This window comes from Asterias rubens, chromosome 14, assembly GCF_902459465.1.
Source record: "Asterias rubens chromosome 14, eAstRub1.3, whole genome shotgun sequence".
In the NCBI taxonomy this organism is placed as follows: domain Eukaryota; kingdom Metazoa; phylum Echinodermata; class Asteroidea; order Forcipulatida; family Asteriidae; genus Asterias; species Asterias rubens.
This window is the reverse complement of record NC_047075.1, coordinates 5310399-5336417: the sequence shown is the minus strand read 5'-3', so window position 1 is coordinate 5336417 and position 26019 is coordinate 5310399. Positions and strand designations below refer to the sequence as shown.

The 26019-nt window shown below is 37.8% G+C and overlaps 1 pseudogene; it reads right to left on the bottom strand.

Annotated features, from left to right (window-relative positions):
• Window positions 1-7511: 7511 nt before the first annotated feature.
• Window positions 7512-8270, bottom strand: LOC117299589 (annotated as a pseudogene).
• Between the last annotated feature and the right edge of the window lie 17749 nt (window positions 8271-26019).

Here is a 26019-nt window from a genome sequence, read left to right as displayed (position 1 = left end):
ATAGACCATTGTTTATAATGTAATACATTGCTGTAGTGGGTTTTCTTTTGTTTAACAAACAGGTGTTAAAATTCAAATGTGTCACTCAAGTTCATCGGGCAATGTGTTTGACAGCTGGAGGTTTGAGCTCTAACTGTACATTCTAGCAGACAATGCCAAAATGTTAAACTATCAATTGCTCATAATCTTAAAATAAAAGTTTATGGTCAAAATAAAATTAAGGGTAACATACAGGGCTAGTAGGCTTTAAGTAATTATTCGGCATAAACATAAAACAATAAACAATGTCTGAAAGCCCACTAATCATTTACCGATCCGCCAGCCCACTCTTGCGATCGAAATAAGATTGTTTATAAACAAAGGAAGAAATATAAGGGTAGTAACGAGGTCTTTAAACGGACATTTAAAACCGACAGGGTCGTGCCGTGCGATAAAGTCCCGAGCCGAAGGCGGGGGGCTTTTATCGCACGGCCACGACCATGCAAGATTTTGAACGGTCGATTAAAGATTATAGGAATAGCGAAACTGTCTGAGGTATTTATGAATGACAAATCAACAATGATGAATGTGACTTCTTAATATAACGAAATATTTACAAGTAAATGTTGTTTTTATCAAAAACTGAAGAAAAAAAACGATAAATGAAATAGAATTGTCACAATTTTCAAAAATTCCCCATGGAGTTTTAATTTTTTCAACTAAAATCGAATAAATATACACATGGACAAAGGTTTCGAAGAATAGTTATCAGTTAAAAGCATACCCCCATTTAGTTTTACATTGCACCTAATGCGTGACAAACACTATACATACTCGGTTAACTGTAAATACTGCTTGGTCAGAATTGACCTGAATCCATGTCCCGTACTGTCTGACCCACTTCTGTGAAATGGGTCAAGCAGCATAATGCTGCTTTAAACCCTGAAATGGGTCAAGCAAAAGTTTTTCCTTTTTTTTAATATACGCAACTTCGACGACCGATTCAGCTCAAATTTTCACAGGTTTGTTATTTTATGCATATGTTGAGATTCGCCAAATTTTGACAATGGACCCTTCCCTTGAAATATGCTAATTACATTCACGCATGCGTACAGACCCTGTTGGTTGGCAAACACCATAGAGTTGTGCACTAAGCAGACGCGCAATCGCGTCTGCGTCACGCACCCATTAGCCGTGTACAAAACAGCGCGATGTTCCCTCATTTTGCCAACCAAAACGTTAGTGCGCATGCGCTATGTGCAATTTACATTTTTAGTATTTCACGGGAAGGGTCTATTACCAATAGTGTCTAATGTCTTCATTTACGATTTGTCGCTGAATGGTTGCTACGGTTAGATTTCACCTCTAGTGAGGAATGTTTGACTGTGGCAGACCCTCACCCTAAGGACAGAAGTCACTCTCCTTCTGGAGTATGTGTTGACATACTGCTCTTTTCATCAGGCATTCTTTGGACTTGGAAACGGGTTGCCATGGTTTGTGGATTTAGTGCAAACTACCCCGCGACTTGTTATGCCGTGTGTGTAGTTTACTTATTGATTATGTATTGTGGAAAGCATTACCCATCAGTAAGTGGGCTCGTAGGTTGGTCAGGATGGGTTGGTGGTGGGTGGGAGGGGCTTTGGCAGAATGGGGACCGGGAGGGGGTATTGTTCAGTCTGTAAGTATAGATGGGAGGTTATAACAACTGTTGTTTCACTCTGTTCCTGACTTTTGGAGGTGTTAGTTTTATCAGCAAAAATAAAGTGCTATCTTAAGCATAACGGACACGAAACTATTTTTACCCATCACAATAATAATATTGTTGTACATCAGGGGGATTTTTTATGCCCTTTACTGCATGACGGGCAATATCTTTGAATTTTAAATATACAAATAATTATTTAATAAAGTGAAATAATACAAATATCTTCTTAAGAAAACAACGAAAGTAGTTAATATAGTCTCTCTGGAACACTTTGACCTTTGCCCTAGAAGACAAGGAGAGGTCAAACTGTTCCCAAAATAGGGTAGAAATATGGAACACTTTGCCCTTTGCCCTAGAGGACAAGGAGAGGTCAAACTGTGCCCAAAATGGGTAGAAATATGGAACACTTTGCCCTTTGCCCTAGAGAACAGTGAGAGGTTAAACTGTACCCAAAATAGGGTAGAAATATGGAACACTTTAAGTTGACCTTCCTTCAGAGAGGTTAAACTGTGCCCGAAATGGGTTAAAAACAGTTAAAATGTCTCGTGGTGGTGCAATGCATAGGTAGTGTGTGTGTGTATTGGTATAGCAGTTGACAGGGGAATCCCCAAACAAAGAGTCGCGTGTGGGAATGACGTTGCAGTTTTACTGAATGGTTGAAGGAAATAAATCCTATTGATCCGTTGAAGATGACGTTGAAGTATTATTAGTCAGGGTTATACATTGTATAAATTCCACCCGCATAGCCCATTGACTTATAAATATTATTTTCGTTGAACTATTATAACATCATAACTTTGGTCAGTTGTACGGTCATCATGTCTGCAGGAAAACATCATCGTTCGATAGCATCTTCAAGGGTTGAGCCAATGTGTAGCGGGTTGCGTTACCTGCGTCAACAAAACCAAACAGAGGACAGTTGTCCGCGATTAGTTCATTTATCTACACGATTAACGGAAAAATACGATGACCCAACAGTCTGTCAAAAGTCATGGGAAAAAGCTTGTATTTGGGTGGGAGTGTAACGGTTTGTTTATACAAAGGGTAAATAAACCAGTAGCCACGATTACAGGTGGTGGTGCAATGTGTGACGTCATGGGAGAGAATAGCTTTTAGGAGATAATCTCCGGGACTAAGCGGGCGAGTGCGAATGGCTATGAATGAGGAAGTTAATCCTTCAATCGATATGTATTGATCAATTCTCTCGATCAACTATACGTGGGCCCTATATATTACGTCTATCATAAGATGTGTTGCAATCTACCGAACTTTGCTTATACTTAGCTGTAGGTCTAAAACAAGAGAATACTATAATGAAACACACAATCTGATGAGACGGGCGTGTTATTAAAATGAGTTGGGGTGTTTATTTAATAATTTGTGTTTATCGGAGTATATTATCTCGTGAACATCTCAGAATACAGGACTAAGTTTACTTTCCGTACATCGGAGTACCAGTCAATACAAGATGAATGCAATGCAGATCATAAAGGAGGGTGCGTGGGGGTTTTTGTTCGATACATGTGCCAACATGACGTTAGTTTTGGTTAAATTTACTGTAAATATCGAGTATCTTACTCAGTCGATGGGCAATTGGCGGTGTATGTAAGTCAGACTGTTTTACGCAATGGAACGACTGTTCCAAAATTATCCGTTAAAGTCCATGGAGTGTTAACTATTCTCCCAAAACAGATTGAAGAAGCTAAGTTATCATTATCTTGTCCAACAAATTGTAAGTTCTTACATATCCAAGCTACATGTATGTATACACACACAAAGTAGGCGTACATACAGTTACATCCAATGAACACAACTTGTTTGTCCTCAAAACATCGTTGTAGCCTGCACACATACCAAGGAAGCAGGTTCAGTACCCTAGGTTTAATGAACTATCGATCGATGCCTCCCCTTCCTGCGAGAGTTGTGACTAAAGAGTATCACTCAGATAACTTATTTGCAAGTTTTTGTAGGCCCCCTAGACATCCATGCACAACACACGTTTTATAGAATAAAAAAACATCCCTCCTATAACTGTGTTTTTACATATCAAGGGAACGTTCAATTCGATTCTTTTGAATCGAATATTTCGGCAGAGTGAAATCTTTGAGGTTTCATTCCCAGTTTGTTAAGATAGAAAAAACACTCACATCAATATCGTACAACCATTCATTGCATTAAACTGCTTTATTACGACAGATCGATGGGAAAACAAGTACATCCCTTTGTTTAGTGTACAAACAAATCTAACCCGTACATTTACCAGTTTAGGCCTAGATTGTTTGTTTTCCACAAGTTTATCACAAAAAGTATTAATTAACTACTTGGTCCATCAAGACTCTTTTAGTTGTGCATCATTACGATTAACATGAGAAATAAACTCACAAAAATCAGATGACATGCATGACGATCACACGTTTTTTGCACTTTATGTTTTTTGACGGTATCGTAGTAAGTTCATTGATCTAAGCCTCTTTCTCAATACTTCTTAACCAAGTTGCAATAATAATGCTTGTTTTCGAAGTAAAAATACATACGAGCATTAAACAATGATTTATACACGCACACAAACGACCGAGTTGTCACAAACCTTTACCCGCAACAAGGGAACCGTAAAACAAATTAACCATTGCGTCACTCATCAAGAGTCCCCTTTTGTCCTTTTAACAAGACATATACTATTTTGTACACAAACAAGACAAGAGTTGCCAATGTTTGATGGAACCGGCTGTTAAAATTAATACGAAAACACCTTGTTTTCACTAAATGCAGTAGGCCCCACTACTTTCTCAGACAAAATTGACTTTGCCTTCGTATTGAGAGAACAAGTCTGGGTCATAAAACAAACCAAATGACTGGAACAAATAACGAATATCGAAACACATATTAATAACAATTTACAAACAATATTGATATTAGGTAACCACAGAGAGATTTTTCGTCCGAGTAGGGAGAAACTGTGGATAAAGCGCCTTTAGTCCATTTTAACCCCCATGGCCTCAATATCCAATAAGGAAATGACTATGTCTTGTCCTTGAGTCCTTTTCCCCGCAGATATACCGCCCTTTATTCTGCCTCATTCACCAATTAATTACTTGTTTGTTCTCCATCTTCTCATCAATTTTGAGTTTGTCTTTTGTGCTCCCATCCTCCTGTGGTGAAACCAGCCCCTTCACTCTAAGCCTTGTCACAACCTTCTTTGTTTATCCTTTGCTTTTTCTGTGTGCTTTCATATCTTTCCACGTGACTGCTTCTGTCCTATACCTGATTACGTGTGTGTGTTGTATTTTCATTAGGCCTTCGAGCTATTAGGTCGAAACGTCTGGTCACTAACTTTTGTGTTTTTACAAACATATTAAAATAAAACGAGAAACTAGAGAGAAAACGGGGGAAAAATGCACAAACACAGCAAATCAATACTTATCAATGACGAAATGAAGAATCACATTTATTGTCCCGCGCCATAGTTTCTGTATATTTATGGGCCTACATCGTTGCAATCACAAGTGCAGACACTTGGAAACCTCTCACAAAAATAGTCATTAAACAAAAAGTAAAAAACAAATTTAAACATAAAATAAACGACTGACAACCTATTTTTTAAACATTATGTGAACGATAAACAAGAACAAACAAAGAAAACGAGCTTAATATGAAATATTAATTAAAAAACTTGACGTTTTGAGCGTCACTGGGTGACAGATTTGTGCGCTATTATAAGAAGCCACTATTGGTAATATTATAAGTACTAGTAAGGGAAGCACGCCATAAAGGAAACTTAATGGACGTCAATCCTGCTTTTTTTTCTGAGCTGTGAACTGCTGTACCATGCATGTCATGTCATGCTCGATCCAAATATGGCGGCCCCAGGGCGGGCTCCGTGACGTCACCCACAACAACAAAATAGACTTAAGCAAGTCCTTTATTAATACATTACACAAACTAATTGAATCGTAATTGAAACTAATTTAATTACAACAATACAACTAGAAGAAGAAAAAAATCTAAATCAAATTAACCTAGAAGTAAAAAACTTGAAAACGAAAAGCTTTATATAAAAAAAAAATAATAATAATAAAAAAAAAAACATATATATATATATATATTTAAAAAAATAATAATAAAAAAAAAAAATATATAAAAAAAAAAAATGAACACTTTAAAACTAAAAAGTAATTGTTTTTAAATAAAATTCTAAAAACAAAAAACTTCACGCTTAAAACACAAAACAAAACAACAACAACATAAACCATTACAAATCATAACATACTTCCACAAGTAAACTTTTACGTTTGCAACTTACACATACTTTACAATTAAGTTATAATAGTAGACAAGCTTGGGTTTTAAAATTCCAAAAGTCACTTTTTAAAGATGTAAAAATACATAAATATGGAAACAAATAAACAAATAAATAACGATACTAATCAATCAATCAATAAATCAATAAATTGTGTATGAATAAATCAATAATCAACTAAATAAATATAAAAATATATGAATAATATGAGTTTTTCGATCAAAACAAACAAATAATAGTAAACAAAAGTACGTGCGATGTGTTTCAAATGTTATCAACTTTGTTAGTATAAATGACGTAATACAACAAAACCAAGCATATTTTGGTAATTATTGCGTCACATCTCTGCTTTCGGTGTCTTTTTTCATATCTAAACAACAGATTACTGTTGTATACATTCAGAGTTTGTATGTGTTTAATTTTCTTAGCTAATGATTTTGAACTTAGAAGTTATTGTGCGGTAATTTTGTTATTTACAAGTAATTTTAAGATTTTTTCCTGTGACGAATGTCAGGAACTATTTTCGAGGTGTAAAAATCGTAACCGCCATCTAGCCCGCCATGTTGTTATCAAACCACAACAGTGGTGAATGCGGTAAAAATGTTTGCTCAAATCGACATTAAGCTTTTGCAGATATGCAAAGTCAGCATGTGCCTCAAATTGGCCACATGACTTCAACCTGACACCAAATACACCCTAAGAACCAAAATATATTTGGCGGTGATGTCAGAAACTTATATATATTACGTCACGAAGGTGAATGAAGTTAAAGTGCAGAAATTCAACATGAAAGGAACTAACTAGACGGTGAAATTCAAAGATAATTTGGATATTCATGATCCGTCAGACATTCTTGGAAACTTTACACATTTTTGTGTTTGAAAGTCTTTTAGACACACTGTACACTGACCCTACACCTAAAGATCTCGTCCGCACTCCGCATAGTATAATTACTTTACTGTTCAGAGTTAAATTACTCCATACAATACATTCGATGCCAAGGATCATCTGACAGATGGGCGGGTTCTTTTTTTAGCCAAGTGCAACAACCCTACTACCAATTCTCAATATGACAGTTTGAAAATCAATGTGACCCCACACATTGCTGTGCCTGAGGGGAAAACAATCGTCAGAAACATGACATTTTGGGAGGTTATTGAAAGAATTTGAATTAAAATAAAGATTAATTATGTTGCCCCTGTGCCATCGTTACTGCAAAAGCGAATATTGGTCAACACAAACGCTGGGACTCGATAAGCAAGGTTCTCTACTTCAAAAGGTTCTTGCCTAGTCTCTTTATTCACTTAAATAATTATATTTTAAGTTAAATTTAAACAACAAACGGATAATAAACACAGAATCATTGGATAACAAATCAATACATATTTTTTATTTCTTTACCTTTATTTAAAACCATGCACGTAAGTATAATGAAATACTATAAGGAGGAACAGTTATGTAATATTACTTCTAACACAAACTACGATTGTATTCATTCAGTTGTTTGATCGTGGAGTCAATCAGTTTGGATCAGTCATCAAAAACCGCTGAATGAAATAGACGAGCAACGTCCTCTGGATCCTCTTTCCATCCGTTAAGGATGTCTTGAATCATTGAGTTTGGATCCTCCTCACTCGATTCAGTTATTCTTAGGAAAGAGATCATAACACAAAGAATGTCTAAAACAGTATCTACTTGAACAGACTCCTTCACTTTTTCGTAATGTTCATCTACATAATCGTAGAGTCGGCACTCCGGAGGCACTCCAAAAAATAAACATTCATGTTCAGCTTGACTAGCCCAGTTCTCCTCGCATCCTTCACATGCACGTTGGGTTTGCTCGTAGTACGTGAAACGGAGTATCTCGTTGGCGACGATTTTAGTCAGGATTATTTTGATCACCATTCTGAATGATGGGGAGTCCTTCTTCGTGCCATAGCTCTCGATCGGAGAGGCAACCAACTCGTCCACAGCTGCAGCAAGGATATCAGACGGAGTTGAATCGACCATTCTTCTCTGCTCGCGCTGGACAGGCTTGGTGATTGTAGGAATGATCCACACACTCTCTCTGTGGTAATGACGTTGTAAAAGTAAGACCTTCCCTCCTTTGCGCTGAAAGATTCACGCCATCCTGCTTTGACTTGCTCGTGTGTAAGTGTTTTCACACAGTCAAATGGCCTGAACACAGACGTCGGGGAGTTAGGTGTTCCCGTCAACACACCGTCACAGTCTACATTAGGTATGACTACTTCAGCCATGGTTAAATGCGACAGATACCGTTTAGCAGAGGTTTCATTCTGTCTTAGCGTCGTAGTCTAAAAAAAAAATTGCGGAATGAGTGTTAGAGATTGAAAACGATCACTTTTTATAAGTCCTTTTCAGCCATCTATGTTTAACCAACCGATCAGGAACTATTCTAACTCTTACATAACTCTCCTTAACACTTTACGTAACTACCCGTCCGGACCTGCCCTAACGTCACGCATGTGACTGACGTTTACGTAACATATCTCGTCCTGACTTGTCCTTGACGTCACAGGTCACTGACAACATGTCTCGTCTTGTCCTCTAAAGATCGCATACGGATCATACCTACACTGAGAGTACGTGGAAAATAAAGACCACGGCATCTAATAGAACTCAACTACCCCCCCCCCCCTTCCTCGACGTTTTGTCAGACGTTGTGGAATCGACTGGCTCGATCATTTTCACCTCGTGAAACTACAAACGAGTCGTCAATGTCTCGTTTATGCTGCGTGGACATTCTTTCGGCGCTTCGTGATTTGCAATCACTCCCGCACCTCCCAACTGAGTGCGCACCTCCCAAATGAGTTATCTTTGGGCGAAAATTGGGCGATGAAGACGAGCACAATTTACTGTTCAGAACATCAAGACCACATCGGCTCTATTCTGGTTGTACTCGAAAGTTTACTTAGTTACAGTTATTAATACTGTGAATTCATTTATTTTGTACATAATGGTTTGATATCATTATGTCTTTATATGCTGGGCAAATCGTCCGAAAATATGTTCAAAAACTCCGGACGAGCTGTAAGAAAAGTGCACCATTTAATGATTTAACAAAGTCGATGAAAAAACAAATTAAGAATTTGAACCGATGCAAATCTTAGAAAACATTGAACATGTGTTGATTTTGTTTAACCAAACATATTATCCAAGAAAACAAAAGAAGAGTTCATTATGTTTTTCTTTTAGTTTTTTAGTTTGTAGTTTGTCTTTCAAGTTTTGTCAGGTTGTAATTTTTTTTTTTAAGATTTGAGTTTAGTTTTCGTTTTCCCTTTAGTTTTTATGTAGTTTGCAGTTTTTGGTAATGTTTTGTTTTTCTGGAATAGTTTGTAGGCTTAAGTTTTTAGACTTTTTATGTTTTTTTCTTTTTTTTTTTTTTTTTTTTTTTTGGTTTATAGTTTGCAGTTTTAAATTTTGAATTTAGTTTTACTTCTTCTTTTAGTTTTTATTTATTAATCTTTGTAGTTTGCAGTTTTCAGTACGTATTTTTGCTGTTTGAAGTTTGTTTTTACAGCTTTAAACGCTATAGTTTGTAAGATTTGATTGTTTTTTTCCTTCTTTAGTTTTTTTTTTCTGTAGTTTGCAGCTTTGCGGTTTTTTATGTTAGCTTATTGTTGATAGTGTACAGTTTGTAGTTTGTAGTTAGTTTTTAGTTGTTTAGTTTTATAGTTTTTAAGTTTTGAGCAGTATTTTTCCAGTTTTGTTTGCATCAGTTTGAATTTGTAGCTTAAATTTCTTTGTTAGTTTGATAGTTTTTAAGCTTTGAGTTTAGTATTTTTGCTTTAGCTTTTACTTTGAGGTTTGCATTTTGATACTCTTTTTTGTTTTCAGTTTTCAGCTTTTAGCTTTTAGTATTTAGTTGTGAGAGGTTTGCAAGTGTCTGCGCTTTGAACCAACTGTTTTTGGGCTGCATCGATGATTTTTATACTGAACCTACACGTTGTACCATAATAATGTGATGTTTAGTTGAATATTCCTCATCATGTCGTTGACTATAGTATAGTCTTTCGTTGTATTACTGATTTTGTTTCATTTGTTTCTTTTTTAGTTTCTCGTTAAACCTACACTTTAATATTTTTGTCTGTAAAATTGTGTACATGCCTTTTGAAAATTCATAATTTTAAATCACATTTTTGTTTATTGATTTGTTTTATGTTGCAGTCTTTGTACATGTTCGTTGTTGTTATACTTACGTTTCGTTTAATGTGTAGCGTTTGTTTATGTGTCCAAATTATTCCTTAACTAAACGTCAGAAGCACGTCAAGCTAACTACTGATATAAATTTAAACAAAGTGATAAAACAATCACATACAAAAAAAAAACGCTGGAACCAAACTCTTTTTTTTTTTACAACAATTAATAAGCACTCATGTGAATGATGATGATTAAGTTTAAACCGGACACAACTTAGTGACGTATCTGGTGTTAGCAAAAAACAACAAACAGTGTCTTTCATTCGTAATGAAGGCGAAGTCAATTTTGTCTGAGAAAGTAGTGGGGCCTACTGCATTTAGTGAAAACAAGGTGTTTTCGTATTAATTTTAACAGCCGGTTCCATCAAACATTGGCAACTCTTGTCTTGTGTGTGTACAAAATAGTATATGTCTTGTTAAAAGGACAAACGGGGACTCTTGATGAGTGACGCAATGGTTAATTTGTTTTACGGTTCCCTTGTTGCGGGTAAAGGTTTGTGACAACTCGGTCGTTTGTGTGCGTGTATAAATCATTGTTTAATGCTCGAATGTATTTTTACTTCGAAAACAAGCATTATTAGTGCAACTTGGTTAAGAAGTATTGAGAAAGAGGCTTAGATCAATGAACTTACTATGATACCGTCAACAAACATAAAGTGCAAAAAACGTGTGATCGTCATGCATGTCATCTGATTTTTGGGAGTTTATTTCTCATGTTAATCGTAATGATGCACAACTAAAAGAGTCTTGATGGACCAAGTAGTTAATTAATACTTTTTGTGATAAACTTGTGGAAAACAAACAATCTAGGCCTAAACTGGTAAATGTACGGGTTAGATTTGTTTGTACACTAAACGAAGGGATGTACTTGTTTTCCCATCGATCTGTCGTAATAAAGCAGTTTAATGCAATGAATGGTAGTACGATATTGGTGTGAGTGTTTTTTCTATCTTAACAAACTGGGAATGAAACCTCAAAGATTTCACTTTGCCGAAATATTCGATTCAAAAGAATCGAATTGAACGTTCCCTTGATATGTAAAAACACAGAGTTATAGGAGGGATGGTTTTTTATTCTATAAAACGTGTGTTGTGCATGGATGTCTAGGGGGCCTACAAAAACTTGCAAATAAGTTATCTGAGTGATACTCTCTAGTCACAACTCTCGCAGGAAGGGGAGGCATCGATCGATAGTTCATTAAACCTAGGGTACTGAACCTGCTTCCTTGGTATGTGTGCAGGCTACAACGATGTTTTGAGGACAAACAAGTTGTGTTCATTGGATGTAACTGTATGTACGCCTACTTTGTGTGTGTATACATACATGTAGCTTGGATATGTAAGAACTTACAATTTGTTGGACAAGATAATGATAACTTAGCTTCTTCAATCTGTTTTGGGAGAATAGTTAACACTCCATGGACTTTAACGGATAATTTTGGAACAGTCGTTCCATTGCGTAAAACAGTCTGACTTACATACACCGCCAATTGCCCATCGACTGAGTAAGATACTCGATATTTACAGTAAATTTAACCAAAACTAACGTCATGTTGGCACATGTATCGAACAAAAACCCCCACGCACCCTCCTTTATGATCTGCATTGCATTCATCTTGTATTGCCTGGTACTCCGATGTACGGAAAGTAAACTTAGTCCTGTATTCTGAGATGTTCACGAGATAATATACTCCGATAAACACAAATTATTAAATAAACACCCCAACTCATTTTAATAACACGCCCGTCTCATCAGATTGTGTGTTTCATTATAGTATTCTCTTGTTTTAGACCTACAGCTAAGTATAAGCAAAGTTCGGTAGATTGCAACACATCTTATGATAGACGTAATATATAGGGCCCACGTATAGTTGATCGAGAGAATTGATCAATACATATCGATTGAAGGATTAACTTCCTCATTCATAGCCATTCGCACTCGCCCGCTTAGTCCCGGAGATTATCTCTTAAAAGCTATTCTCTCCCATGACGTCACACATTGCACCACCACCTGTAATCGTGGCTGCTGGTTTATTTACCCTTTGTATAAACAAACCGTTACACTCCCACCCAAATACAAGCTTTTTCCCATGACTTTTGACAGACTGTTGGGTCATCGTATTTTTCCGTTAATCGTGTAGATAAATGAACTAATCGCGGACAACTGTCCTCTGTTTGGTTTTGTTGACGCAGATAACGCAACCCGCTACACATTGGCTCAACCCTTGAAGATGCTATCGAACGATGATGTTTTCCTGCAGACATGATGACCGTACAACTGACCAAAGTTATGATGTTATAATAGTTCAACGAAAATAATATTTATAAGTCAATGGGCTATGCGGGTGGAATTTATACAATGTATAACCCTGACTAATAATACTTCAACGTCATCTTCAACGGATCAATAGGATTTATTTCCTTCAACCGTTCAGTAAAACTGCAACGTCATTCCCACACGCGACTCTTTGTTTGGGGATTCCCCTGTCAACTGCTATACCAATACACACACACACTACCTATGCATTGCACCACCACGAGACATTTTAACTGTTTTTAACCCATTTCGGGCACAGTTTAACCTCTCTGAAGGAAGGTCAACTTAAAGTGTTCCATATTTCTACCCTATTTTGGGTACAGTTTAACCTCTCACTGTTCTCTAGGGCAAAGGGCAAAGTGTTCCATATTTCTACCCATTTTGGGCACAGTTTGACCTCTCCTTGTCCTCTAGGGCAAAGGGCAAAGTGTTCCATATTTCTACCCTATTTTGGGAACAGTTTGACCTCTCCTTGTCTTCTAGGGCAAAGGTCAAAGTGTTCCAGAGAGACTATATTAACTACTAACGAATTCCCCTAAAACTTAATCACTTGTTTTTTCACCGGTTATTAATCTACATGAAAATTTTAATATCAAACAACTGATCATATAACAAATTTACCATAAAAACGAACATAAAAGATTTATATAAAAAACCCACCCGTATTCACTGTACGTAACATCGCACGACACGATGCCCCCGTACACTATCCGCATGCGTCGGCCGTGTCGACCTGACGGCCTCCGCATGCGGTTAGTGGTACGAGTGACTTGTGTGCACAGTATCGTACGATGTGACAGTGTGTATACGGGTGGGTCATGCGGTGTGACCGCACGCACCACGCACAGGGTATACGGGTGGGTTTACAGCGGCGTCTTTCCGGAGCGAATAATGCGACTGCCTTGATACAGCAAAATTACAGCACCATTTATTTATCCAGGACCGCTGGGATGGGCTATATCAGCTGGTGCAGATTCTTGTTCAGGAAGTACGTCATGCATGCAGTTTGAGTGTGATGCATGATGGGACTGGGCATTAAATAATGAGCGTGCTTTGGTTACGGGAAGGCGCTGGGGCCGAACGATCTTACTGGGGGTGCGTTCGATTAGCTTCCCTGGGTCGACCCCGTCTGCCCCCCTGTACGACAGAATAGCTTTGACATAATTCCAGGTGCTCACCCGGGTCAGCCCCAAGTGCATTGATTCTGGAGTGGGGCACTTGGCTATTTTATTAATTGTCCTTTATTTAATTCTGTATTTATTTTCCTTACTACTTCTTGCTTTTTTATAATTGTTTTTTTTTTCCGTTAATGTTCTGTCTTGTGCTATTGTAACTTGTTTGTTGTACCTTGTATTGGTCGAATAAATAATAATAATAATAATAACTTGGGGCTGCCGCAAGGTGCATGACGTCACTACGAGAGGGTGAGTGATCGTTCGATTAGTTCTTGTCAGAGGCTCAGCCGAATGAGCACCGCGGGGTCGATCCAAGAAAGCTAAATGAAAACACCCTGTATAAGACTGGGCCCCTGTCTTTATCCACAAGGATGAAGACAGGTCCCTTATTCCGGTGATTCCATTGGGTACAATGATACATGCAGTGACATGAGCTTTCCATACATGCCCAAACAGTACACTGCTGTCACTTCCGCAATAGAATGTGACCGCGTATCTTTGGGTGGGTTCGTTTAGCTTCCCTGGGCCGACCCTGCAGTGCTCACCCGGGTGAGCCCCTGACAAGAGCTACTCGAACGATCACACTCGCCCTCTCGTGGTGACGGCATGCACCTCAGGTCACCCCAAGTGACCCACTCCACAAGCAGGGCACTGTGAAATGAATGAGGTTATTAAAGGTGAAAGTACACGCCGGTTTGGAGGCAGGTCTCTGGCGTTATTCACGAGCCTCGAATTGTGACGTCAGATGTTCAGGCTGCAACACAGGGTGCTTCTCTGTAAATCTGCTGCCACCTAGTGCCCCAAAACAGTCTCACATTGACATTATGCTAATACCGGCTGACTGGGTGATCACCACTGATCTCTATTATACTGACTGGATAGCGGGTTGAGTATACGTTCATTGAAGTCACCACTGTCGCCATTTTGAAACACCCAAAACTGCACATTATATGCAAACAATCTTGTGTTGTAGTGTTGTTTTTTGCCAACATTATTTTGAAAGATGCTTTCTTATGCAGCAATAAACTGCAAAAACAGATACTACCATGTTTGTTGGAAAAAATCGATATTTTATTGTTCGCTATTGTTTATTTTAGGGGATTTTCTGCCGAAAACTTGTTGTTTTTAATATACCTGCAAAGTGTGCATAAAAAAAACATTGGGGTATTTTGTATACCCGTTATGTGCATTCAACAGCTTTTGGGGTGTTTCAAAATGGCACACGTGGTGACTTCATGGGCCTGTGCACACACATAGGCCAGCCCGCTAGTAGTTAAGGTAGACTCTCGGGTACACTTTGACCTTTGCCCTAGAGGACAATGAGAGGTCAAACTGTACCCAAAATAGGGTATAATTATGGAACACTTTAAGTTGACCTTCCTTCAGAGAGGTTAAACTGTGCCCGAAATGGGTTAAAAACAGTTAAAATGTATCGCTGTGGTGCAATGCATAGGTAGTGTGTGTGTGTATTGGTATAGCAGTTGACAGGGGAATCCCCAAACAAAGAGTCGCGTGTGGGAATGACGTTGCAGTATGACTGGTCAGTGCTGGTAGGGAATAATATCCTCTGACAAAGAGGGCGTGTGGGAATGACGTTGCTGTTTTACTGAATGGTTGAAGGAAATAAATCCTATTGATCCGTTGAAGATGACGTTGAAGTATTATTAGTTAGGGTTATACATTGTATAAATTCCACCCGCATAGCCCATTGACTTATAAATATTATTTTCGTTGAATTATCATGACATCATAACTTTGGTCAGTTGTACGGTCATCATGTCTGCAGGAAAACATCATCGTTCGATAGCATCTTCAAGGGTTGAGCCAATGTGTAGCGGGTTGCGTTATCTGCGTCAACAAAACCAAACAGAGGACAGTTGTCCGCGATTAGTTCATTTATCTACACGATTAACTGAAAAATACGATGACCCAACAGTCTGTCAAAAGTCATGGGAAAAAGCTTGTATTTGGGTGGGAGTGTAACGGTTTGTTTATACAAAGGGTAAATAAACCAGTAGCCACGTCATGGGAGAGAATAGCTTTTAGGAGATAATCTCCGGGACTAAGCGGGCGCGTGCGAATGGCTATGAATGAGGAAGTTAATCCTTCAGTCGATAGTGTTGTATTGATCAATTCACTCGATCAACTATACGTGGGCCCTATATATTACGTCTATCATAAGATGTGTTGCAATCTACCGAACTTTGCTTATACTTAGCTGTAGGTCTAAAACAAGAGAATACTATAATGAAACACACAATCTGATGAGACGGGCGTGTTATTAAAATGAGTTGGGGTGTTTATTTAATAATTTGTGTTTATCGGAGTATATTACCTCGTGAACATCTCAGAATACAGGACTAAGTTTACTTTCCGTACATCGGAGTACCAGGCAATACAAGATGAATGCAATGCAGATCATAAAGGAGGGTGCGTGGGGGTTTTTGTTCGATACATGTGCCAACATGACGTTAGTTTTGGTTAAATTTACTGTAAATATCGAGTATCTTACTCAGTCGATGGGCAATTGGCGGTGTATGTAAGTCAGACTGTTTTACGCAATGGAACGACTGTTCCAAAATTATCCTTTAAAGTCCATGGAGTGTTAACTATTCTCCCAAAACAGATTGAAGAAGCTAAGTTATCATTATCTTGTCCAACAAATTGTAAGTTCTTACATATCCAAGCTACATGTATGTATACACACACAAAGTAGGCGTACATACAGTTACATCCAATGAACACAACTTGTTAGTCCTCAAAACATCGTTGTAGCCTGCACACATACCAAGGAAGCAGGTTCAGTACCCTAGGTTAAATGAACTATCGATCGATGCCTCCCCTTCCTGTGAGAGTTCTGACTAAAGAGTATCACTCAGATAACTTATTTGCAAGTTTTTGTAGGCCCCCCTAGACATCCATGCACAACACACGTTTTATAGACTAAACAACCATCCCTCCTATAACTCTGTGTTGTGGAACGTTCAATTCGATTCTTTTGAATGGAATATTTCGGCAAAGTGAAATCTTTGAGGTTTCATTCCCAGTTTGTTAAGATAGAAAAAACACTCACACCAATATCGTACTACCATTCATTGCATTAAACTGCTTTATTACGACAGATCGATGGGAAAACAAGTACATCCCTTCGTTTAGTGTACAAACAAATCTAACCCGTACATTTACCAGTTTAGGCCTAGATTGTTTGTTTTCCACAAGTTTATCACAAAAAGTATTAATTAACTACTTGGTCCATCAAGACTCTTTTAGTTGTGCATCATTACGATTAACATGAGAAATAAACTCACAAAAATCAGATGACATGCATGACGATCACACGTTTTTTGCACTTTATGTTTTTTGACGGTATCATAGTAAGTTCATTGATCTAAGCCTCTTTCTCAATACTTCTTAACTAAGTTGCAATACTAATGCTTGTTTTCGAAGTAAAAATACATTCGAGCATTAAACAATGATTTATACACGCACACAAACGACTGAGTTGTCACAAACCTTTACCCGCAACAAGGGAACCGTAAAACAAATTAACCATTGCGTCACTCATCAAGAGTCCCCTTTTGTCCTTTTAACAAGACATATACTATTTTGTACACAAACAATACAAGAGTTGCCAATGTTTGATGGAACCGGCTGTTAAAATTAATACGAAAACACCTTGTTTTCACTAAATGCAGTAGGCCCCCCTACTTTCTTAGACAAAATTGACTTCGCCTTCGTATTGAGAGAACAAGTCTGGGTAATAAAACAAACCAAATGACTGGAACAAATAACGAATATCGAAACACATATTAATAACAATTTACAAACAATATTGATGTTAGGTAACCACAGAGAGATTGTTTGTCCGAGTAGGGAGAAACTGTGGATAAAGCGCCTTCAGTCCATTTTAAACCCCCATGGCCTCAATATCCAATAAGGAAATGACTATGTCTTGTCCTTGAGTCCTTTTACCCGCAGATATACCGCCCTTTATTCTGCCTCATTCACCAATTAATTACTTGTTTGTTCTCCATCTTTTCATCAACTTTGAGTTTGTCTTTTGTGCTCCCATCCTCCTGTGGTGAAACCAGCCCCTTCACTCTAAGCCTTGTCACAACCTTCTTTGTTTATCCTTTGCTTTTTCTGTGTGCTTTCATATCTTTCCACGTGACTGCTTCTGTCCTATACCTGATTACGTGTGTGTGTTGTGTTTTCATTGGGGCGGCATAGCTAACCTATCGTGCATTTTGGGATAAAAGCATCAAATTTGGCACAGATGTAGAGAATAGTATTCTGAACAAAACTGGATATGTGGCTTTAAAATTCCAAAAGTCACTTTTTAAAGATGTAAAAATACATAAATATGGAAACAAATAAACAAATAAATAACGATACTAATCAATCAATCAATAAATCAATAAATTGTGTATGAATAAATCAATAATCAACTAAATAAATATAAAAATATATGAATAAAATGAGTTTTTCGATCAAAACAAACAAATAATCAACTAAATAAATTACGTGTGATGTGTTTAAAATGTTATCAACTTTGTTTAAAATGAGTTTTTCGATCAAACCAAACAAATAATAGTAAACAAAAGTACGTGTGATGTGTTTCAAATGTTATCAACTTTGTTAGTATAAATGACGTAATACAACAAAACCTAGCATATTTTGGTAATTATTGCGTCACATCTCTGCTTTCGGTGTCTTTTTTTCATATCTAAACAACAGATTACTGTTGTGTACATTCAGAGTTTGTATGTGTTTAATTTTCTTAGCTAATGATTTTAAACTTAGAAGTTATTGTGCGGTAATTTTGTTATTTACAAGTAATTTTAAGATTTTTTCCTGTGACGAATGTCATGAACTATTTTCGAGGTGTAAAAATCGTAACCGCCATCTAGCCCGCCATGTTGTTATCAAACCACAACAGTGGTGAATGCGGTAAAAATGTTTGCTCAAATCGACATTAAGCTTTTGCAGACATAATATGCAAAGTCAGCATGTGCCTCAAATTGGCCACATGACTTCAACCTGACACCAAATACACCCTAAGAACCAAAATATATTTGGCGGTGATGTCAGAAACTTATATATATTACGTCACGAAGGTGAATGAAGTTAAAGTGCAGAAATTCAACATGAAAGGAACTAACTAGACGGTGAAATTCAAAGATAATTTGGATATTCATGATCCGTCAGACATTCTTGGAAACTTTACACATTTTTAGGTGTTCGGCTTTTAGCCGAAAACCTATTGTTATTGTTAAGTTTTTTTTTTTTTTTTTTTTTTTAGGTGTTCGGCTTTTAGCCGAAAACCTATTGTTATTGTTAAGTTTTTTTTTTTTTTTTTTTTTTTTCTCCGTCTTCTTCTTCTGCCTGAACGTTCTCCGCCAATTTTGAGAAAAACTGAAACTTGTATGAACTTGAAACTTCTCATGAACATCAACCTCGGTGAGTAGACGGCACCGCAACTTTTTTGGAATGGTGACGTCATTGATGACGTCATTACGTTAAATAAACGTGAAATAAACCTTAAATAATTAGAAAAATCATATCTTCAAAACCAAAAGAGCTACGTTCAAGATTCTTTTTTTACATAAAACCTCTTATAAAGATCTACAAATGCGGTGCACAACGTGACCCCATTTGACCTTTACTTCCGGTCGAAACCGGAAGTTAAAGTAACAAATCATGTTATTTTGGGCTCTAGAGCCTAAGTGAATAAAAATATGAAAAAATGTCCAATGCATAAAATTTTTTTAAACTCAAGAGCATTCTAAAAATATAATGTGTGACGTCATAGCTACGTCACAACGAAAATGGTACACGAGGTCGAAAAATTTTTTATTTTGCTATCTCAAAAAATACAGCATGTACGGACTTGAAACTTACCACGTACTTAGACCAAAGCGTGTATATGACAAAGAACAAAATTTGGAATGATGACGTCATCGATGACGTCATTATATTAAATTGAAGTTTTTTATTAAAATACTCATATCTCCAGAATCAGATATGCTACATACGTGATCTTTACACCATATGAAAGGTCATGAAGTATTAAACAAATCTTACACAGGGTGTGACCCCATTTGACCTTTACTTCCGGTCGAAACCGGAAGTAGTAGTTTGTTTTATAAAAAATCGTATCTGAATAATATTATTTTGTGTATTAATATAATAACTTAATTTTAAGGCCCTTCGACGATTCTACAAATGTTTACAATGTGTGACCTCATTTGACCTTCATTTCCGGTCGAACCCGGAAGTATAAGTTTGTACATACAAAATTGTGTATCTTATTAATGAAACGTGGTACATTAATAATCATTACATCAATTTTGAGCTCTCTGGCAATTCTATATGTTTTGCACAAAGTGTGACCCCATTTGACCTTTAAATCCTGTCAAACCGGAAGCTGAAGTTTAATATGACAAACCTTCATTTCTCCGTCTTCTTCTGCCTGAACGTTCTCCGCCAATTTTGAGAAAAACTGAAACTTGTATGAACTTGAAACTTCTCATGAACATCAACCTCGGTGAGTAGACGGCACCGCAACTTTTGTGGAATGGTGACGTCATTACGTTTCATCTAACCAACGCTTTTTTACGACCAAAACTTCATCCAAAAGGTCACCCACAACTGCGAACCCAATTTGACCTTGTGGTCTTCAGGTTTAACAAAATTTCAAACATTCCTATCTCAACAACTGCTCGTCATATTTTCACAATGTTTGCATCAGTTTGCAAATTGTTGACCGTGCTCAAACTTTTGCATTGACATGACCCCTGTTTGACCTTTATTTCCAGTCGTTTAAGCGCACCTGCGTATTATCCCCATTGGTACAGCACTAAAACCGTTTGTACAACGTACAACGTGTTACACCTATACAAACCCCAAGTGTGCTGCAACTTCCTGTATAGTTTCTGCTCAAAGCGTTTTGTCACTTAATCCTTCCCTTCGGTTAAATCTAGTCTCTTCTACAGTCGTCAATATTCATAAATTCATATTTCCTTAACTACACAAGCCATCTCGACAATATACACCATATGAAAGGGCTCCACATACTTCACAAAAAAGAATATGTTGATGACCTTGTATTGACCTTTTCACCTGTCTAAACTGGAAGTTCTAAAAAACGCTTAGAAAAAAGGTTATTTAATAGCTATTCACTTTGTTTTCACAATAACACACAGCATAGCTCACTATCTCCCCAGTCAACTAAACTTAAAAAGTGATGGCTCGTTAATTCAGGCCAGAAATCCGAACACCTCGAATTTGTTATCAAACAAATTCTTATGTCTAGTTTTTTTTTTTCTCCGTCTTCTTCTTCTGCCTGAACGTTCTCCGCCAATTTTGAGAAAAACTGAAACTTGTATGAACTTGAAACTTCTCATGAACATCAACCTCGGTGAGTAGACGGCACCGCAACTTTTTTGGAATGGTGACGTCATTGATGACGTCATTACGTTAAATAAACGTGAAATAAACCTTAAATAATTAGAAAAATCATATCTTCAAAACCAAAAGAGCTACGTTCAAGATTCTTTTTTTACATAAAACCTCTTATAAAGATCTACAAATGCGGTGCACAACGTGACCCCATTTGACCTTTACTTCCGGTCGAAACCGGAAGTTAAAGTAACAAATCATGTTATTTTGGGCTCTAGAGCCTAAGTGAATAAAAATATGAAAAAATGTCCAATGCATAAAATTTTTTTAAACTCAAGAGCATTCTAAAAATATAATGTGTGACGTCATAGCTACGTCACAACGAAAATGGTACACGAGGTCGAAAAAAATTTTATTTTGCTATCTCAAAAAATACAGCATGTACGGACTTGAAACTTACCACGTACTTAGACCAAAGCGTGTATATGACAAAGAACAAAATTTGGAATGATGACGTCATCGATGACGTCATTATATTAAATTGAAGTTTTTTATTAAAATACTCATATCTCCAGAATCAGATATGCTACATACGTGATCTTTACACCATATGAAAGGTCATGAAGTATTAAACAAATCTTACACAAGGTGTGACCCCATTTGACCTTTACTTCCGGTCGAAACCGGAAGTAGTAGTTTGTTTTATAAAAAATCGTATCTGAATAATATTATTTTGTGTATTAATATAATAACTTAATTTTAAGGCCCTTCGACGATTCTACAAATGTTTACAATGTGTGACCTCATTTGACCTTCATTTCCGGTCGAACCCAGAAGTATAAGTTTGTACATACAAAATTGTGTATCTTATTAATGAAACGTGGTACATTAATAATCATTACATCAATTTTGAGCTCTCTGGCAATTCTATATGTTTTGCACAAAGTGTGACCCCATTTGACCTTTAAATCCTGTCAAACCGGAAGCTGAAGTTTAATATGACAAACCTTCATTTCTCCGTCTTCTTCTGCCTGAACGTTCTCCGCCAATTTTGAGAAAAACTGAAACTTGTATTAACTTGAAACTTCTCATGAACATCAACCTCGGTGAGTAGACGGCACCGCAACTTTTTTGGAATGGTGACGTCATTACGTTAAATAAACGTTAAATAAACCTTAAATAATTTGAAAAATCATATCTTCAAAACCAAAAGAGCTACGTTCAAGATTCTTTTTGTACATGAAACCTCTTATAAAGATCTACAAATGCGGTGCACAACGTGACCCCATTTGACCTTTACTTCCGGTCGAAATCGGAAGTTAAAGTAACAACTCATGTTATTTTGGGCTCTAGAGCCTAAGTGAATGAAAATATGAAAAAATGTCCATTCAAAATTGTGTATTTTATTAATGAAACGTTCACAAAAAAGAATATGTTGATGACCTTGTATTGACCTTTTCACCTGTCTAAACTGGAAGTTCTAAAAAACGCTTAGAAAAAAGGTTATTTAATAGCTATTCACTTTGTTTTCACAATAACACACAGCATAGCTCACTATCTCCCCAGTCAACTAAACTTAAAAAGTGATGGCTCGTTAATTCAGGCCAGAAATCCGAACACCTCGAATTTTTTATCAAACAAATTCTTATGTCTAGTTGTGTTTGAAAGTCTTTTAGACACACTGTACACTGACCCTACACCTAAAGATCTCGTCCGCACTCCGCATAGTATAATTACTTTACTGTTCAGAGTTAAATTACTCCATACAATACATTCGATGCCAAGGATCATCTGACAGATGGGTGGGTTCTTTTTTTAGCCAAGTGCAACAACCCTACTACCAATTCTCAATATGACAGTTTGAAAATCAATGTGACCCCACACATTGCTGTGCCTGAGGGGAAAACAATCGTCAGAAACATGACATTTTGGGAGGTTTTTGAAAGAATGGACAAATTTGAATTAAAATAAAGATTAATTATGTTGCCCCTGCGCCATCGTTACTGCAAAAGCGAATATTGGTCAACACAAACGCTGGGACTCGATAAGCAAGGTTCTCTACTACAAAAGGTTCTTGCCTAGTCAATTCCACACTATTTAATTGGTATTTCCGCTTGTTGGTGTGATATTGTTTCCATTTTGATTGTTGGAAAGTCCTTATCAATACTATGACGAGAAATTGTCACGTTCGTAGACGTAACGTTGACTTGGTACCATGGTTCGGCGGGACCTTTTCCCCCACGGTGCCGTGATAAAGAGCCCCCTACTTTAGGCACCCGCTTCGTCTTTTTATTTATGTCTCTTTATTCACTTAAATAATTATATTTTAAGTTAAATTTAAACAACAAACGGATAATAAACACAGAATCATTGGATATCAAATCAATACATATTTTTTATTTCTTTACCTTTATTTAAAACCATGCACGTAGGTATAATGAAATACTATAAGGAGGAACAGTTATGTAATATTACTTCTAACACAAACTACGATTGTATTCATTCAGTTGTTTGATCGTGGAGTCAATCAGTTTGGATAAGTCATCAAAAACCGCTGAATGAAATAGACGAGCAACGTCCTCTGGATCCTCTTTCCATCCGTTAAGGATGTCTTGAATCATTGAGTTTGGATCCTCCTCACTCGATTCAGTTATTCTTAGGAAAGAGATCATAACACAAAGAATGTCTAAAACAGTATCTACTTGAACAGACTCCTTCACTTTTTCGTAATGTTCATCTACATAATCGTAGAGTCGGCACTCTGGAGGCACTCAAAAAAATAAACATTCATGTTCAGCTTGACTCGCCCAGTTCTTCTCGCATCCTTCACATGCACGTTGGGTTTGCTCGTAGTACGTGAAACGGAGTATCTCGTTGGCGACGATTTTAGTCAGGATTATTTTGATCACCATTCTGAATGATGGGGAGTCCTTCGTGCCATAGCTCTCGATCGGAGAGGCAACCAAGCCTGTCCACAGCTGCAGCAAGCATATCAGACGGAGTTGAATCGACCATTCTTCTCTGCTCGCGCTGGACAGGCTTGGTTGAGGCGGCATAACACAAAATTTAATAACAATCGTGCATTTTGTGATAAAAGCAAGGGATTTGGGATATAGGTAAATTAATATGGTACAAAAATATTTGGATATTGGGCCATTTCAATTTCTGCCCGTAGTGGCTTTGGCGGCCATTTTAAAAAATGGCCGCCAAAAGCCACTTTTATCTCTATTTTTAATAGGTCTGCAAAGGTAGTGGCAACTATTAACAAGTGACTATGTACTTCCTTTAGAAGGAGGGGTCAATTTGGCAGCCATCTTTCAAAATGGCCGCCAAAAGCCACTTTTGTCTCTATTATTATGCAAATCTTCTTAAGGTGAGCTTCTATGACGCTACGATACTGGTCTGCAAAGGTGTTGGCAACTATTAATAAGTGACTGCGCACTTTGTACGGTAGAGGAGTCATTTTGGCGGCCCTTTTTTTCAATATGGCCGCCAAAATGGCCGCCAAAAGCCATTTTTTTGCACTATATTATTATACAAAATCTTCTTAAATGTGAGCTTCTTTGCGGCTACAAAATTGTTTAACTGGTCTGCAAAGGTGTTGGCAACTATTAATAGGTGACGACGTACCTTCTTTAGATAGAGGGGTAAATTTGGCAACCATTTTTCAAAATGGCCGCCAAAAGCCACTTTTGTCTCTATAGTATTGTGCAAAATCTTTTTAAATGTGAGCTTCTACGAGGCTACAACACTGGTCTGCAAAGGTGTTGGCAACTATTAATAAGTGACTGCGCACTTTGTACGGATAGAGGAGTCATTTTGGCGACCAATTTTCAAAGTGGCCGCCAATATGGCCGCCAAAAGCCAATGTTGTCTCTATATCATTATGCAAAATCTTCTTGAAAGTGAGCTTCTATGCGGCTACGAAACTATTTAACAGGTCTGCAAAGTTGTTGGCAACTATCAATAAGTAACTACACACTTTGTACAAGCAGATAGAGGTGTCAAGCAGTTAGTTCCATGTCATTTGACACAGAGCTCTGCCACGTCTTACTGGTCGGCAAACTGAAGTGGGCCCACCCTCAATTATTCTGATACACCTCATGACCCAGTTTGCATCTTCCTATCTCTCAAAACGGCCAAATCACCTCAGCCTGTGCCTCCCCAATACGATGCTGATCCCGATGCTGACTCTCCTCATCAGTTCCTCACTTGACAGCCTGTCAGCCAGAGACGCCCCACACATCCACCTGATAATTCTCACCTCTGCTCGTTCCATCTGCTGGATGTGCCCCACCCCATGGGCCATGTTTCGCAGCCGTACACCATGAAGCTTCAGTCATCACAGGTCGTGTATTACCTGACCCATCATCTTCAGGGGCTGCGCCGTTGGTGTCAATTTTTTTTCTCCATCCGCTCCTCATGCGTGATGTCAATGCTGCACCCAGCATGTCACCCAGTTAGCTCATACATGTCGCCGCAGACCTCTGGACCCGCTTCTCTCTTCCTCACGCTGTGAACTATCACCCCGACATCTCTTACAGGAGAACGTGACGCTGGCAGCATGAAGACTACCATCACGCCACCCTTCCCACACACACCACAAGGCCATACACCAGAGCTTGTCATTGACCCATCCCTGACTTGACTAACCCTCACCTTGGTCTTCCCAGAAAATCTCTCCATGTTGCCATCTTTGCCTGTAACTGCTCTCTTGTCTCTGCTATAAGAACCAGGTCGTCCGCCATGTCCCAGGCAACTCGGCTCACGTCTTTGTGACACCACATCTAAACAGTAGCAAGCACCAGGGGGCTCAGTACTGAGCCCTGATAACAACCTTCACCTTAAAACTCCTACTATCCCCTGTGCCTGTCCTCGCCACCGTACTAGCACCAAAGCACAACATCATCACAGCTCTTGTCAGCC